The sequence below is a fragment of the Schistocerca piceifrons genome, chromosome 3, assembly GCF_021461385.2.
Source record: "Schistocerca piceifrons isolate TAMUIC-IGC-003096 chromosome 3, iqSchPice1.1, whole genome shotgun sequence".
NCBI lineage: Eukaryota > Metazoa > Arthropoda > Insecta > Orthoptera > Acrididae > Schistocerca > Schistocerca piceifrons.
In genome coordinates this window covers 749,113,707-749,125,731 of record NC_060140.1, presented here as the reverse complement: position 1 = coordinate 749,125,731, position 12,025 = coordinate 749,113,707, and the positions used below count along the sequence as shown (strand labels likewise).

General features: G+C 44.3%; 1 protein-coding gene and 1 non-coding gene across 2 annotated transcripts in view; both read right to left on the bottom strand.

Moving 5' to 3' along the window:
- LOC124789602 (rho-related BTB domain-containing protein 1) overlaps positions 1-12,025 on the bottom strand; it is a 385,406-nt gene that overhangs the window by 218,463 nt on the left and 154,918 nt on the right. The gene's annotated exons all lie outside the window — the stretch shown is intronic.
- On the bottom strand, positions 473-547 carry Trnat-ugu. The gene has a single exon. It is a non-coding gene; the product is annotated as a tRNA-Thr (tRNA).

The following is a 12,025-nucleotide window of genomic DNA, read 5'->3' as shown; positions in this document are numbered from 1 at the left end:
ATGGTTAGTCGTGCTCGAAATCTCTGAGCCCTCCTGAGTCACTGCTTCTCTACTGGTAACACTGTACTCTCTGCCTCCTTTTATACTGGTGGATCTATCTCTCGTGACATCTGATGGTCAATTCCGCGTTATGCAGGGCTGGCCGGATATATTTGACTGAACACTGCACTCTTAAGGTGTCAAGAAGTTTCGAAACAGAGCGCATTCCGCTGCAGGGTGTAAGATTCACTATACCGCAGATTGTTCGTCCTGCCACTTATCTGTCTCACTGACGTTTCTTTTTTTCCTTATAAACCAGAAACTTTACCTCATTTGCTTGTATTGGTTTTTCAGCTGCTGATTCCTTCTGAAAAGAAAGGAAATCATATTTTCTCTGACATATGACTCTTTCTAGGCTGAAATTATAATTAAATCAAGACCCTAAGCTGCCGACAGGCGTTGATGTACATCAACGGGGACAGGTGAAAATATATGCCCCGACCGGGACTCGAACCCGGGATCTCCTGCTTACATGGCAGACGCTCTATCCATCTGAGCCACCGATGGCAGAGAGGATAGTGCGACTGCAGGGATTTATCCCTTGCACGCTCCCCGTGAGACCCACGTTCCCAACTTGATGTCCACACACTACATTCGTAGTGCCCCTGCCCATTACACTCATTACTCGCGGCAGACAATCTTACCGAGTCCCGTATGAGTTCGGGCAATGCGTGTGCATCCAGCACAGAAGAGGAAGGTCAATGGCCGGTTAGCCTTAACTATATGAAGATGGTATGTGTTCTTTCGGACATATTCGAAAGAATAGATACCATCTTCATATATCTTCCTAGTCTAGCTAGACAGTGCAGTCAAAAACTGATCGTAATAGTCAAGTGGCAGTAATTTACGGTTAGGTCAACGGTGATACATGCTTGCCATGTGTTTTTCATGTCTGATTGTTATGATGGCGTTAAAAATGAAGATGGAATCTCGACACAAGTTGCTGACACAGGGCCTGTCCCTCTCTTATAGTACCCAGGGAGCCGTCGAGTGTTATATATCTGTTCGTTAGACGGAACGTCGTAGACAGTGTCGCATATTCTCACTTCACATGTGGAAAGGTTTGGAACTAAATGCTCTACACTCTGGCGAATTGTTGTATTACAAAACTGTACGACGCTTGCTCTTACCGGGAAACTTGATATGACAACAACTTGTTCCGTTGCATCCGCCAGCAGGCTTCGAACATATCTATGGAAGTGTGGAGAAGGCATATCGTGTACCACTACCAATTATCCCCACCCGCTTTTCTGTCCTATTCGCGAATAGCCAGGGAAGTATGACTCTCGCTAAGCCTGACACTCACTTGAATTCCATAATTTTATTCGTAGTATGTGAGGTAACGGGCGAGTTGTGGTGCCCTGAAAATATTACATGTTCGGAATTAGACCGGCCGCACAGGACGCTCGTCAAAGCCGGGGCCCGGCAGCAGACACGTGGTGGCAAACGTTAGCCGGACGAGAGGGGTGGCCCCAGCGCATGGTCCAGCCGGGTGGCTGGGAATTCAGCTGTGACGAGGACGGTGCTTCGTGTCGATGAAGGAGATGTCTATGCCGGGAGTGCCAAAGGTGGCGGACTTTGTGAAACCTTAATGGCAGATATTTCATAGTCCGTATAGAAATTAATAGCAGCCAGATGAATCGTGATACCTCAAAAGAAACATGTACATTACTATTATTTGCACGACGATTTTAATGGTGTAATCAGATTTCCAATATCTTTATTAGTTTAAAGTTTAGTATCTGACGATAATTTATACAAGTAACACCCAGAAACCAATTTCCAAAATCTAAACGCTTCATCCGATTTCGTCAATAGTTGTGTCTTTAGAAAGCTACTAGTGTAAACCTAAATTGGTATGAATTACAGGCATATAACTGAAATAGTGCAGGAGTTATTGGAGGTCAAAGTGGTCGATTACTATCGATCGCGTCAGGCCATAAGTAACCCACAGTTACACGAAAAAACAGTAGCAGCATGCTTATAAATATATTGATTCATCTGTGTCTTTGTTAATATCCGATATATGCTATTGATGAAGAAACTGAGCAATTATTTACTGTGTTATAGAAAGCACAAAGACATTAGGCTACTGACCTACATTTTGTTGCCAGTCCTTTGATATAAGTTTATTTAATTTGTTTATGTATCTAATAATGTGTGTTAGAGCGTGTTTATGGTCCAGTCGTAGGAATATTCATTTAATTTAAAGTTATTTAAATGTAACTCCAGTATTTCGAATATGTTTCATTATGTTTGTGAGTGTATGTTGGCATGGAGACATAGAAGGAGCGCTCTAGCCAATCACAGCGCTCGTTACTAAGAGAGACGTATGGAGGACAGGGGGGTTCTGGCAGTGCGGCAGTTCTGGAGAGTACGGCAGAGGACACGGGGGGAGTGCTGGACGTGACGGTCGCGGCAGAGACTTGGAGTGGCGCAGTTTGCGCGTGGTTGCTGCAGATAGAAATACTTTGGAGTGCCGACTTGTGCACTTGTGAGATTTCCGTGGCTTCTGCAGTGAAGAAGTAGTGTGCGTTTAGAAGTGAATATCTCGCGAGCTGTGTTGTAGTTCGTAACTAATTACGTGCTGTAGGAATCTATTGTTTCCCTGTTATTCAACTTATATTTTATTTAATTGCTGGACCATCGACACCAATAAGTGTTTTGCAGAAATATACCGCATTCTAAAAAGTACTTCTACTATCGTACTCATCATTTAAAGTCGTTAAGATAGCACCTGCAGATTTAATTGCAACCTTTCATTTATAAATTAATATGTTACATTCATAATTCGCAATTGCCGAGTGATAGAAAGCTTCGACCATTCGATTCATGTGTGAATTCTTATCGTATACTGATTTTGAAAGCCCGCAAGTATATGGGTGAAGATATGTGGGACCAAATACGGTGAAATGAGAGAATGTCACATTTTTATGAGGTGCGAAAGCAAGGCCAAAACAATGAAGTTATTTTCTTTTTCCTCTGCATATTTTCAGCTATAAATTATTATAATCCAAATATAGATGAGCGAAACACTTAGGCACGCTGAAAATAGTAAATCAGTATGATAATATTGTTTACATAATTCAGTATTGCATCAGTATTAAGTTCTGTTATAATCTTGTAGTACAGGGCGGTTATAATTAAACTCTTGCTTCCTGAGCCAGTGTAGACGGGAAACTATTTACCACATGGGTACCCAGCTTTATAGAAATGGTGTTAAGACTGTGCGCTGCAGGATTTGCGTCGTTAGTGGTGTTAGTGTAATGTGTTGCTGTTAGGCGTTGGCACTGATAAGGCGTCGTAAGACTGAATCAGTGTGCATTATAGTTGCAGACTGTCAACACGGGTCTGGGCATGTGAGCTGGGCTTTTACTCGTAAAATAATTTTATGAAAACAACAGCAACAGTACTGCTGCTCTTCGCCAGTATCGACACATCAAAGGAATACGATGAGGTCCTCTCTCCGCACCGGGATTGAAGAACATGATTTGAAACTTTGAATTAACTGGCGATTTGGGAACTGTTCATGGGAGAGGCCGACGCCCAATTGCGCCAAAAATTGTTGAAGAAGTTACTGTTACAATGGCTGAGAATGCTAGGCGCGAAGTGCGATCCACGCAGTGCATGGGATGTGCCACGACCGCTGAACGTTCCATCGTCCACCATTGTTTTGCGCAGCAGTAGAGCAAACTCTAGTGCGGCTCCAGGCTGTCGTGGTCGTCACATTGAGCAACGTTTGTGACCTGGAGCGAAATATGATACGAAATTAACAGATGTTACCCTCTCATGTGGAGATTAAAATGTGTTCCTTACAGTGGTTTATTCGTTATATCTCTTCCGCATGTCTTTAAAAATGTTTACATAGACTTTTATTGCCTCACGATTATTTGCTTTTCGTAGGGGCCCTTTTAAGTGGCGAAAGTTGTATTACAATAACACTGGGTTATTAACATGAGACAGCTGAAAAGTCAAACAAATTAAAGTACAAATATTAAAAAAAACATTAGAAATTACTGCACATGTCACAAGTAAAATTTAATCATGCACCTAAGAAACAGACAAAAACGCAGAAGAGCAACTTAGCATAACAGCTATGAATAAAAAGAATAAAGTAACTAGTGCTTACCTGATTTATCGCAGGGCCGCCCAGCAAAATACTAAAATACACATTATGGACGTGGATTACTTATTTATCAACAAGACAAGCAAAAGTGAAGACCACATTGCCATAAGTGACGAAAAATTATGTTAGCGAAGCGACAATGCTCCATAAGAGGCCAGACAAAGCAACTAACATCAGTAGCAGTTGGCATCGGCATTGCACGCCATGAATACTGCGAGAGATACGCGAAGTAGCCGTGTGTTCTGAGGCGCCTTGTCATGGTCCGCGCGGCTTCCCCCCCCCCCCCCTCCCACCCCCCCCCCCCTACCGTCGAAGGTTCGAGACCTTCCTCGGGCATGGGTGTGTAAATACTACGAGAGATAAGGACATTCCTAGTTCCTTCAGTTGGACGTAGTGTGTTGAAAGATGAGCGCCACGGGTGAAGATTCTATAGTTCACACAAATTCTTTGATAAATCTATAAATGAAATGAGCGTATGGTATTGCTGGCCGGGAGGCCTCAAGCGGGAAGTTCGGCCGCCGATTGCGAGTCTTATTACATTGGGCGACTCGCCTGTCGGTGATGAGGATGAAATGATGAGGACAACACAACACCCAGTTCACGAGCGTAATGTTTCAAGCGTAAGTGACTGAATTACAACCGTAAAAACAAAAGTATTAGATCCCGCACGTACTTGTCAAAATAATATCGTTCACTTATTTCCCTGTATTACTATGGCCCCTTTACATTTCGAGTGACTACACCCGCTCAGCAGATGTGTTCAGCAAGATGCAGCTGTCGTGCTCTGCAGGGGCAAACGGCAAAGTAGGCAGGACTCTTTGTGCACCCATCAAAAGAGTTGCGGAACTATTTTATTTCACACAATCATCAATGGGAATTTAATACTTTAACGACTAGGAAAACTACAAAGCGTTGTCTATATTCGAACAAAAAGTAAAATATATGAAGCCAAACAAATATAAATTACGTAGCGCTACTACAGCTACTACTACTACTACTACTACTACCACCACCATAATCTTTCTCTGATCTACTTCCTTTCGACCACATGCTATTGCTAATATGCAGTTAGCTGAATGAATAAAAATTACTATTTGTGCCGAAGTTATACATAATGAGGACGTAAAACTGTATCAGTAATTTTAAGTTTATTTGTGACGAAATAGCCTTTATAGCCTAATTCTATATTTTTTCATTGTAAAAGATGCATTAGAATTTAATATTCATAGTGTAACAAATAAGGTTTTCTTCTTTCGCCCCTGCTGTTCAATCTGTACATCGAAGAAGCAATGATGGTAATAAAAGAAAGATTCGGAAGTGGAAATAAAATTCAAGGTGCAAGGATATCAGTGATAAGATTCACTGATGACATTGCTATCTCAGTGAAAGTGAAGAAGAATTACATGATCTGCTGAATGGAACGAACAGTCTAATGAGTACAGAACATGGATTGAGAGTAAATCGAAAAAAGACGAAAGTAATGAGAAGCAGCAGAAATGAGAACAACGAGAAACTTAACATCAAGATTGATGATCACGAAGTAGATGAGGTTACGGAATTCTGCTACCCAGGCAGTAAAATAACCAATGACGGACGGAGCGAGGAGGACATCAAAAGCAGACTAATACTGGCAAAGAGGGTATTCCTGGCCAAGAGAAGTCTATTAGTATTAAACATAGGCCTTATTGGAGGAAGAAATTTCTGGAGCACAGCATTATACGGTAATGAAACAGGGACCGTGGGAAAACGGGAACTAAAGAGAATCGAAGCATTTGATATGTGGTGCTACATCCGAATGTTGAAAATTGGGTGGACTAATAACGTAAGGAATGAGGTGGTTCTGAGCAGAATCGGAGAGGAAAGGAATATGTCGAAAACACTGACAAGGAGAAGGGACAGGATGATAGGACATTTGATAAGACACGAGGAAATGACTTCTATGGTACTAGAGGGAGCCATAGAGGGCAGAAACTGTAGAGCAAGACAGAGATTGGAATACAACCAGCAAACAGATGAGGACGTAGATTGCAAGTGCTTCTCCGAGATGAGGTTGGCGCAGGAGAGGAATTCGTGGCGGCAGCTTGAAACCAGTCAGAAAGCTGATGATTAAAAAAAAAAAAAAATCTGATTTTGAAAGGGTAAAGAATAATATTTATTATACAGTTTTAATCCGTGCTAAAGGTGGTTTACGTACGGAGATGGAGTCCGAGTGCCGATCGTCGATAGAGAGAACAGAGGAGACTCAAGGGGTGTAGCGGGACATGTTATGTGTGTTTGGGCGCGCCGGTCGTAAGTGTGTATGCAGTACAGTGTGTGCAAACAAGATTTTAATGACTACTGAATTTGCATACGCCAAGTGACGTGTATATGGTTTGTGGATCAATACAACATTACGGTAGCGCTTTTCAGGTCTTCCAGCTGATCACTGGGTGTTGTGTGATGTCCTTAGGTTAGTTAGGTTTAGGTAGTTCTGAGTTCTAGGGGACTGATGACCTCAGATGTTAAGTCCCATAGTGCTCAGAGCCATTTGAACCATTTGTCTTCCAGCTGCGCGCTCTTGCAGACGCCAACAAACGGCGTGACGTTACAGCGCTGACGACCAAAGGAGGCAAGTTGCTCATTTGCCTTGTGGGTAAGGACCAACAGAATGGGTTTCCATCCGCATCCTGTCACCCACCAAAATCTCCAATGCTGTTCGGTATACGGAAGAAAAATACACTGCAGGTGGAAACCCTCGTCCGAAACCGTTATCCAGCGAGGCATCAGAGCATCGCATTCATAGGAGACAAGCTAGCTCCATCTTCTCCGCTGGCGATAGTGGCAGTCAGTCGCGGTCACTGAATAACAACCAACATTGCGAGACGTTCTGCCTATCAGTCAACGTAGACAGGTCTGCTGACCTAGTGGCAGGCGCCGGCACCTTAACTCTGTACCGTAGTTGGATGACGTTTTCGGACACAGATTCCTTTCCTCGATTTGTTCCTCAAGACACTGTGTAGCATCTCAGATTGTCGCAACACTTCTGGGACACCCAGTGCACACTTTCACTAAGTTTCGGCACATGTTTGCCTTTTCGTTTTTGCATTTTGTAGCTGGGGTCAATCCAAACAAATACAGCTAATCACGTGCGACGCCCAGCGCCTAAAAAGAGCGGTTACAAACAAAATTACACTACTGGCCATTAAAATTGCTACACCAAGAAGAAATGCAGATGATAAACGGGTATTCATTGGACAAATATATTATACTAGAGCTGACATGTGATTACATTTTAACGCAATCTGGGAGCATAGATCCTGAGAAATCAGTACCCAGAACAACCAACTCTGGCCGTAATAACGGCCTTGATATGCCTGGACATTGAGTCAAACATAGCTCGGATGGCGTGTACAGGTACAGCTGCCCATGCAACTTCAACATGATAACACAGTTCATCAAGAGTAGTGACTGGCGTATTGTGACGGGCCAGTTGCTCGGCCACCGTTGACCAGACGTGTTCAATTGGTAAGAGATCTGGAGAATGTGCTGGCCAGGGCAGCAGTCGAACATTTTGTATCCAGAAAGGTCCGTACAGGACCTGCAACATGCGGTCGTGCATTATCCTGCTGAAATGTAGGGTTTTGCAGGGATCGAATGAAGGGTAGAGCCACGAGTCGTAACACATCTGAAATGTAACGTCCACAATTCAAAGTGCCGTCAGTGCGAACAAGAGGTGACCGAGACGTGTAACCAATGGCACCCCATACCATCACCCCGGGTGATATGCAAGTATGGCGATGACGAATATACGCTTCCAATGTGTGTTCACCGCGATGTCGCCAAACACTGATGCGACCATCATGATGCTGTAAACAGAACCTGGATTCATCCGAAAAAATGACGTTTTGCCGTTCGTGCACCCAGGTTCGTCGTTGAGTATACCGTCGCAGGCGCTCCTGTCTGTGAAGCAGCGTCAAGGGTAACCGCAGCCATGATCTCCGAGCTGATAGTCCACGTTGCTGCAAACGTCGTCGAACTGTTCGTGCAGATGGTTGTTGTCTTGCAAACGTCCCTATTTGTTGACTCAGGGATCGAGACGTGGCTATACGGTCCGTTACAGCCATGCGGATAAGATGTCTGTCATCTCGACTGCTAGTGATACGAGGCCGTTGAGATCCAGCACGGCGTTCCGTATTACCCTCCTGAACCCACCGATTCCATATTCTGCTAACAGTCGTTGGATCTCGACCAACGCGAGCAGCAATGTCGCGATACGATAAACTGCAATCGCGATAGGCTACAATCCGACCTTTATAAAAGTCTGAATCGTGATGGTACGCATTTCTCATCTTTACACGAGGCATCTCAACAACGTTTCACCATGCAGCGCCGGTCAACTGCTGTTTGTGTATGAGAGAATCGTTTGGAAACTTTCCTCATGTCAGCACGTTGTAGGTGTCGTCACCAGCTCCTACCTTGTGTGAATGCTCTGAAAAGCTAATCATTTGCATATCACAGCATCTTCTTCCTGTCGGTTAAAGTTCGCGTCTGTAGCACGTCATCTTCATGGTGTAGCAATTTTAATGGTAGTGCATTTTTGTAGCGGAATTTTACGTGCCCATTCGATAGCGGGGCCCCAGATTAGTCTGGTGTGAGATTTCTTTTATCAGTATGTTTTAAGAGGGACATCAAACCCAAGTAATAAACCGTACTCCAACTGCGACTGAGTAGCAGCGCTGCTGCGCGGCGGTAGCGGTTACCACGGTCCTGGCGCCGCCATCGCTGGGAGTTCCTGGGCTAACGTAACGTAAGGTAACGGAAAAGAGCAGTTGAAATACTATGGTCCAGGGATTGTCAACGCAAAAATAAGAAAAGAGAAAATAACTTCTCCGGTGTAATTAATTAGAGGAGGAGCAGGTGCTCTTGTAAACTACAGTGGGAGCGGATTCAATCGTAGTACTAGGGAAAAGACTGCAGCAAAGTTCCCGGAGCGTTCTCAACATCATACTTCTCCTGTTTAAACGTGCAGCGTTGCAACTGCAGCTACTTGTACAGTGTTCCCTGTTTACGGTGGACAGCGCAGTAGGTTCGGTCCAACTTTCTGCGGCAACGGCTTTTCATCTCCGGAGAGTGCTCCGGCCACACGAATTCCTGCGGGCTGAAATATTCCGGCGACCCTCTCGAGCCAGGTACGGGGCACGCTCCAGCAGCGGTGCTAAATCTAGAAAACTGCCGCTTCCATCCACCTGCCGGCCGACATCACACGAAATAGCCCGCGCGTATCAATATTTCGCTGCGCCTCGTCTGCCACAGCCGAGCCGGGCAGCTCGCCCTTAACGTTATAATATTCCAGCGAACGTACGGTCCAGGCGAGTAGTACAGCCAGCGTCCGCGAGCATCGACGCGTTTACATGCGAAATGCCGACGGCAGAGCTCGCGTCTACTCAGCGACGCGTAAATGTATAGGATGTTTCAGAAAGATTAATCCTGTTTCACATGACTGCATGGGGTAGTAATCAAGTTTTAACTATCACACCGAAAAGATAAAGTTATGTAATTAATGTTTTAATCGTTGTTAGCTGTTTTCAGTCTAAATTATGGGAATGCAGGTCCTCCTTTTATGCAAACAATTGTTATTTATAAATGGCCAAACTTGTTTCCGTCCTAATCTGCATGTTCTCTGTTGTCTTAATGCTCGCAAAAACACGACACACACACACACACACACACACACACACACACACACACACACAGAGACAGAGATGATATCTAGGCGTAAAAACACACACACACACACACACACACACACACACATACACACACAGTCAGAGATTATATCAAGGCGACCCCAAAAAACAACGACGGTGTTTAGGGGGAAGTTCCTTATACATAAATAAGTAAAAAAGTTTAGTAAACGTGGACTCTAAAATGCATGTCTTAAGACGTATGAGCACTTGTTCATCTTCGATGCTGTGAAAGAGATCTCTTCCACAGCAAAGTCTTTCCACGCTTTCGGACGAGGAACTACTGATCAAAACAAGAAAAAATGATTAGTAAACATACTTTAAGAGTTATGAGCGCTTGTTCATCTTCGCTAGAGTGAAACACATGTCTTCTACTGAATTAGCGCTCAAAGCTTTTAAGGTATACATTTTAGAGCCCATGTTTATTACACTTTTTTTCTTGTTTTGGTCCATACTACATTCTCCAAAAATTTGAAGAGCAAAGAGCTTGCAATACAAAAGATGTGTTTCATGGTACAGAAGATGAAGAAGTGCTTGTATCTCATAACGTATGCGTTTTAGAGACCTTGTTTACCAACCTTTTTTTCATGTTTTGGTGTAAGGAACCCATTTCTCAAGTCTGTCGGTGTTTTTTTGGGACACCCTTTATGTAAATGAGAGAGAAAATGAAGAGAGTTCAGATTTGTAGCCAGATACATGAAAAGACGTGAACGTCAACAGGGAGTGTATGATGCAGCAACATAAACAAGGCGTAACTTGCGAGTTGCTCAAAAACATGTGTCGTGCATTTCAACAACAGAAGAGCATGCAGATCAAGACGGTTACTACGCTGCTTCGAAAGTAACTGCCGAGGCAGGATTCGAACCTGCGACAGTAGCGGTCACGCGGTTCCAGACTGTAGCGCCTAGAACCGCTCGGCCACTCCAGCCGGCTTCTGGCCCTAGACAAGCCACTCGGTCCCGACCGGTCCCCGTGTCATCAATTGCTAATGGTATCATTGGATGCATTATGCATGCAGCATGTGGTCACCCCACCACTCTCCCAGTCATTGTCGGATTTCTTGACCTTGGGACCGTTGTTCATAGGTCGAGTAGCTTCTCAGATGACCTCACGATACTGAGTACAGCCCACATAGTACTCTCACCAATGAAAAACACCTGGCCATACCGGGAATCGAATATGGGAGCGCCGGCCGGGGTGGCCGAGCGGTTCTAGGCGCTACAGTCTGAAACCGCGCGACCGCTACGGTCGCAGGTTCGAATCCTGCCTCGGGCATGGATGTGTGTGGTGTCCTTAGGTTAGTTAGGTTTAATTAGTTCTAAGCTCTAGGGGACTGATGACCTCAGAAGTTAAGTCCCATAGTGCTCAGAACCATTTTTGAACCATTTTGAATATGGGAGCCGCGCATGGCAGTCAGCTAAGGAGGCAGACAATCTATACAGTGTAAATTATTCTGTAAACGTCCAAAGATGCATGTAACAATGAATTTTTGCAATTACTACGATATGCTGAAGTGTACCGGAAATTTTTTATTACCAGCCTTTACCTGGTACTTCTGAGAACAGTAAAGGGTGTATCAAACAGAATCATCCTGTTTGGCGCATCTATACTTCTGAAACTAATAAACATACAGAATGAATTTTGTTTTTTGATGAACGGGAAACTTAAAAAGTTTTTTCATACCTTTTCATAGATGTTCGGTATGCCCCTCCCCCCCCCCCCCCCCCCTTCAGATGCACGGCATACGTCAGTGCAGCGAGAATGTCTTGAATTACAGCTTCCACAGCTGCTGTTACCCGATATCTCAGTTTATTCATTGTAGTTGGTAACAGAGGCACATAAACAGAGTCTTTTATAAACTCCCACAAGAAATAATCACATACTGTCAGGTCCGGTGACCTTGGAGGCCAGTAATGTAAGGCTGAATCATTTGGTCCAGTGTGACCGATCCATCGTTCAGTAATACTTTGATTTAAAAATACCCGCACTTCCAGATGCAGCCGGCCGATGTGGCCGAGCGGTTCTAGGCTCTGAGCACTATGGGACTTAACATCTGTGGTCATCAGTCCCCTAGAACTTAGAACTACTTAAACCTACCTAACCTAAGGACATCACACACATCCATGCCCGAGGCAGG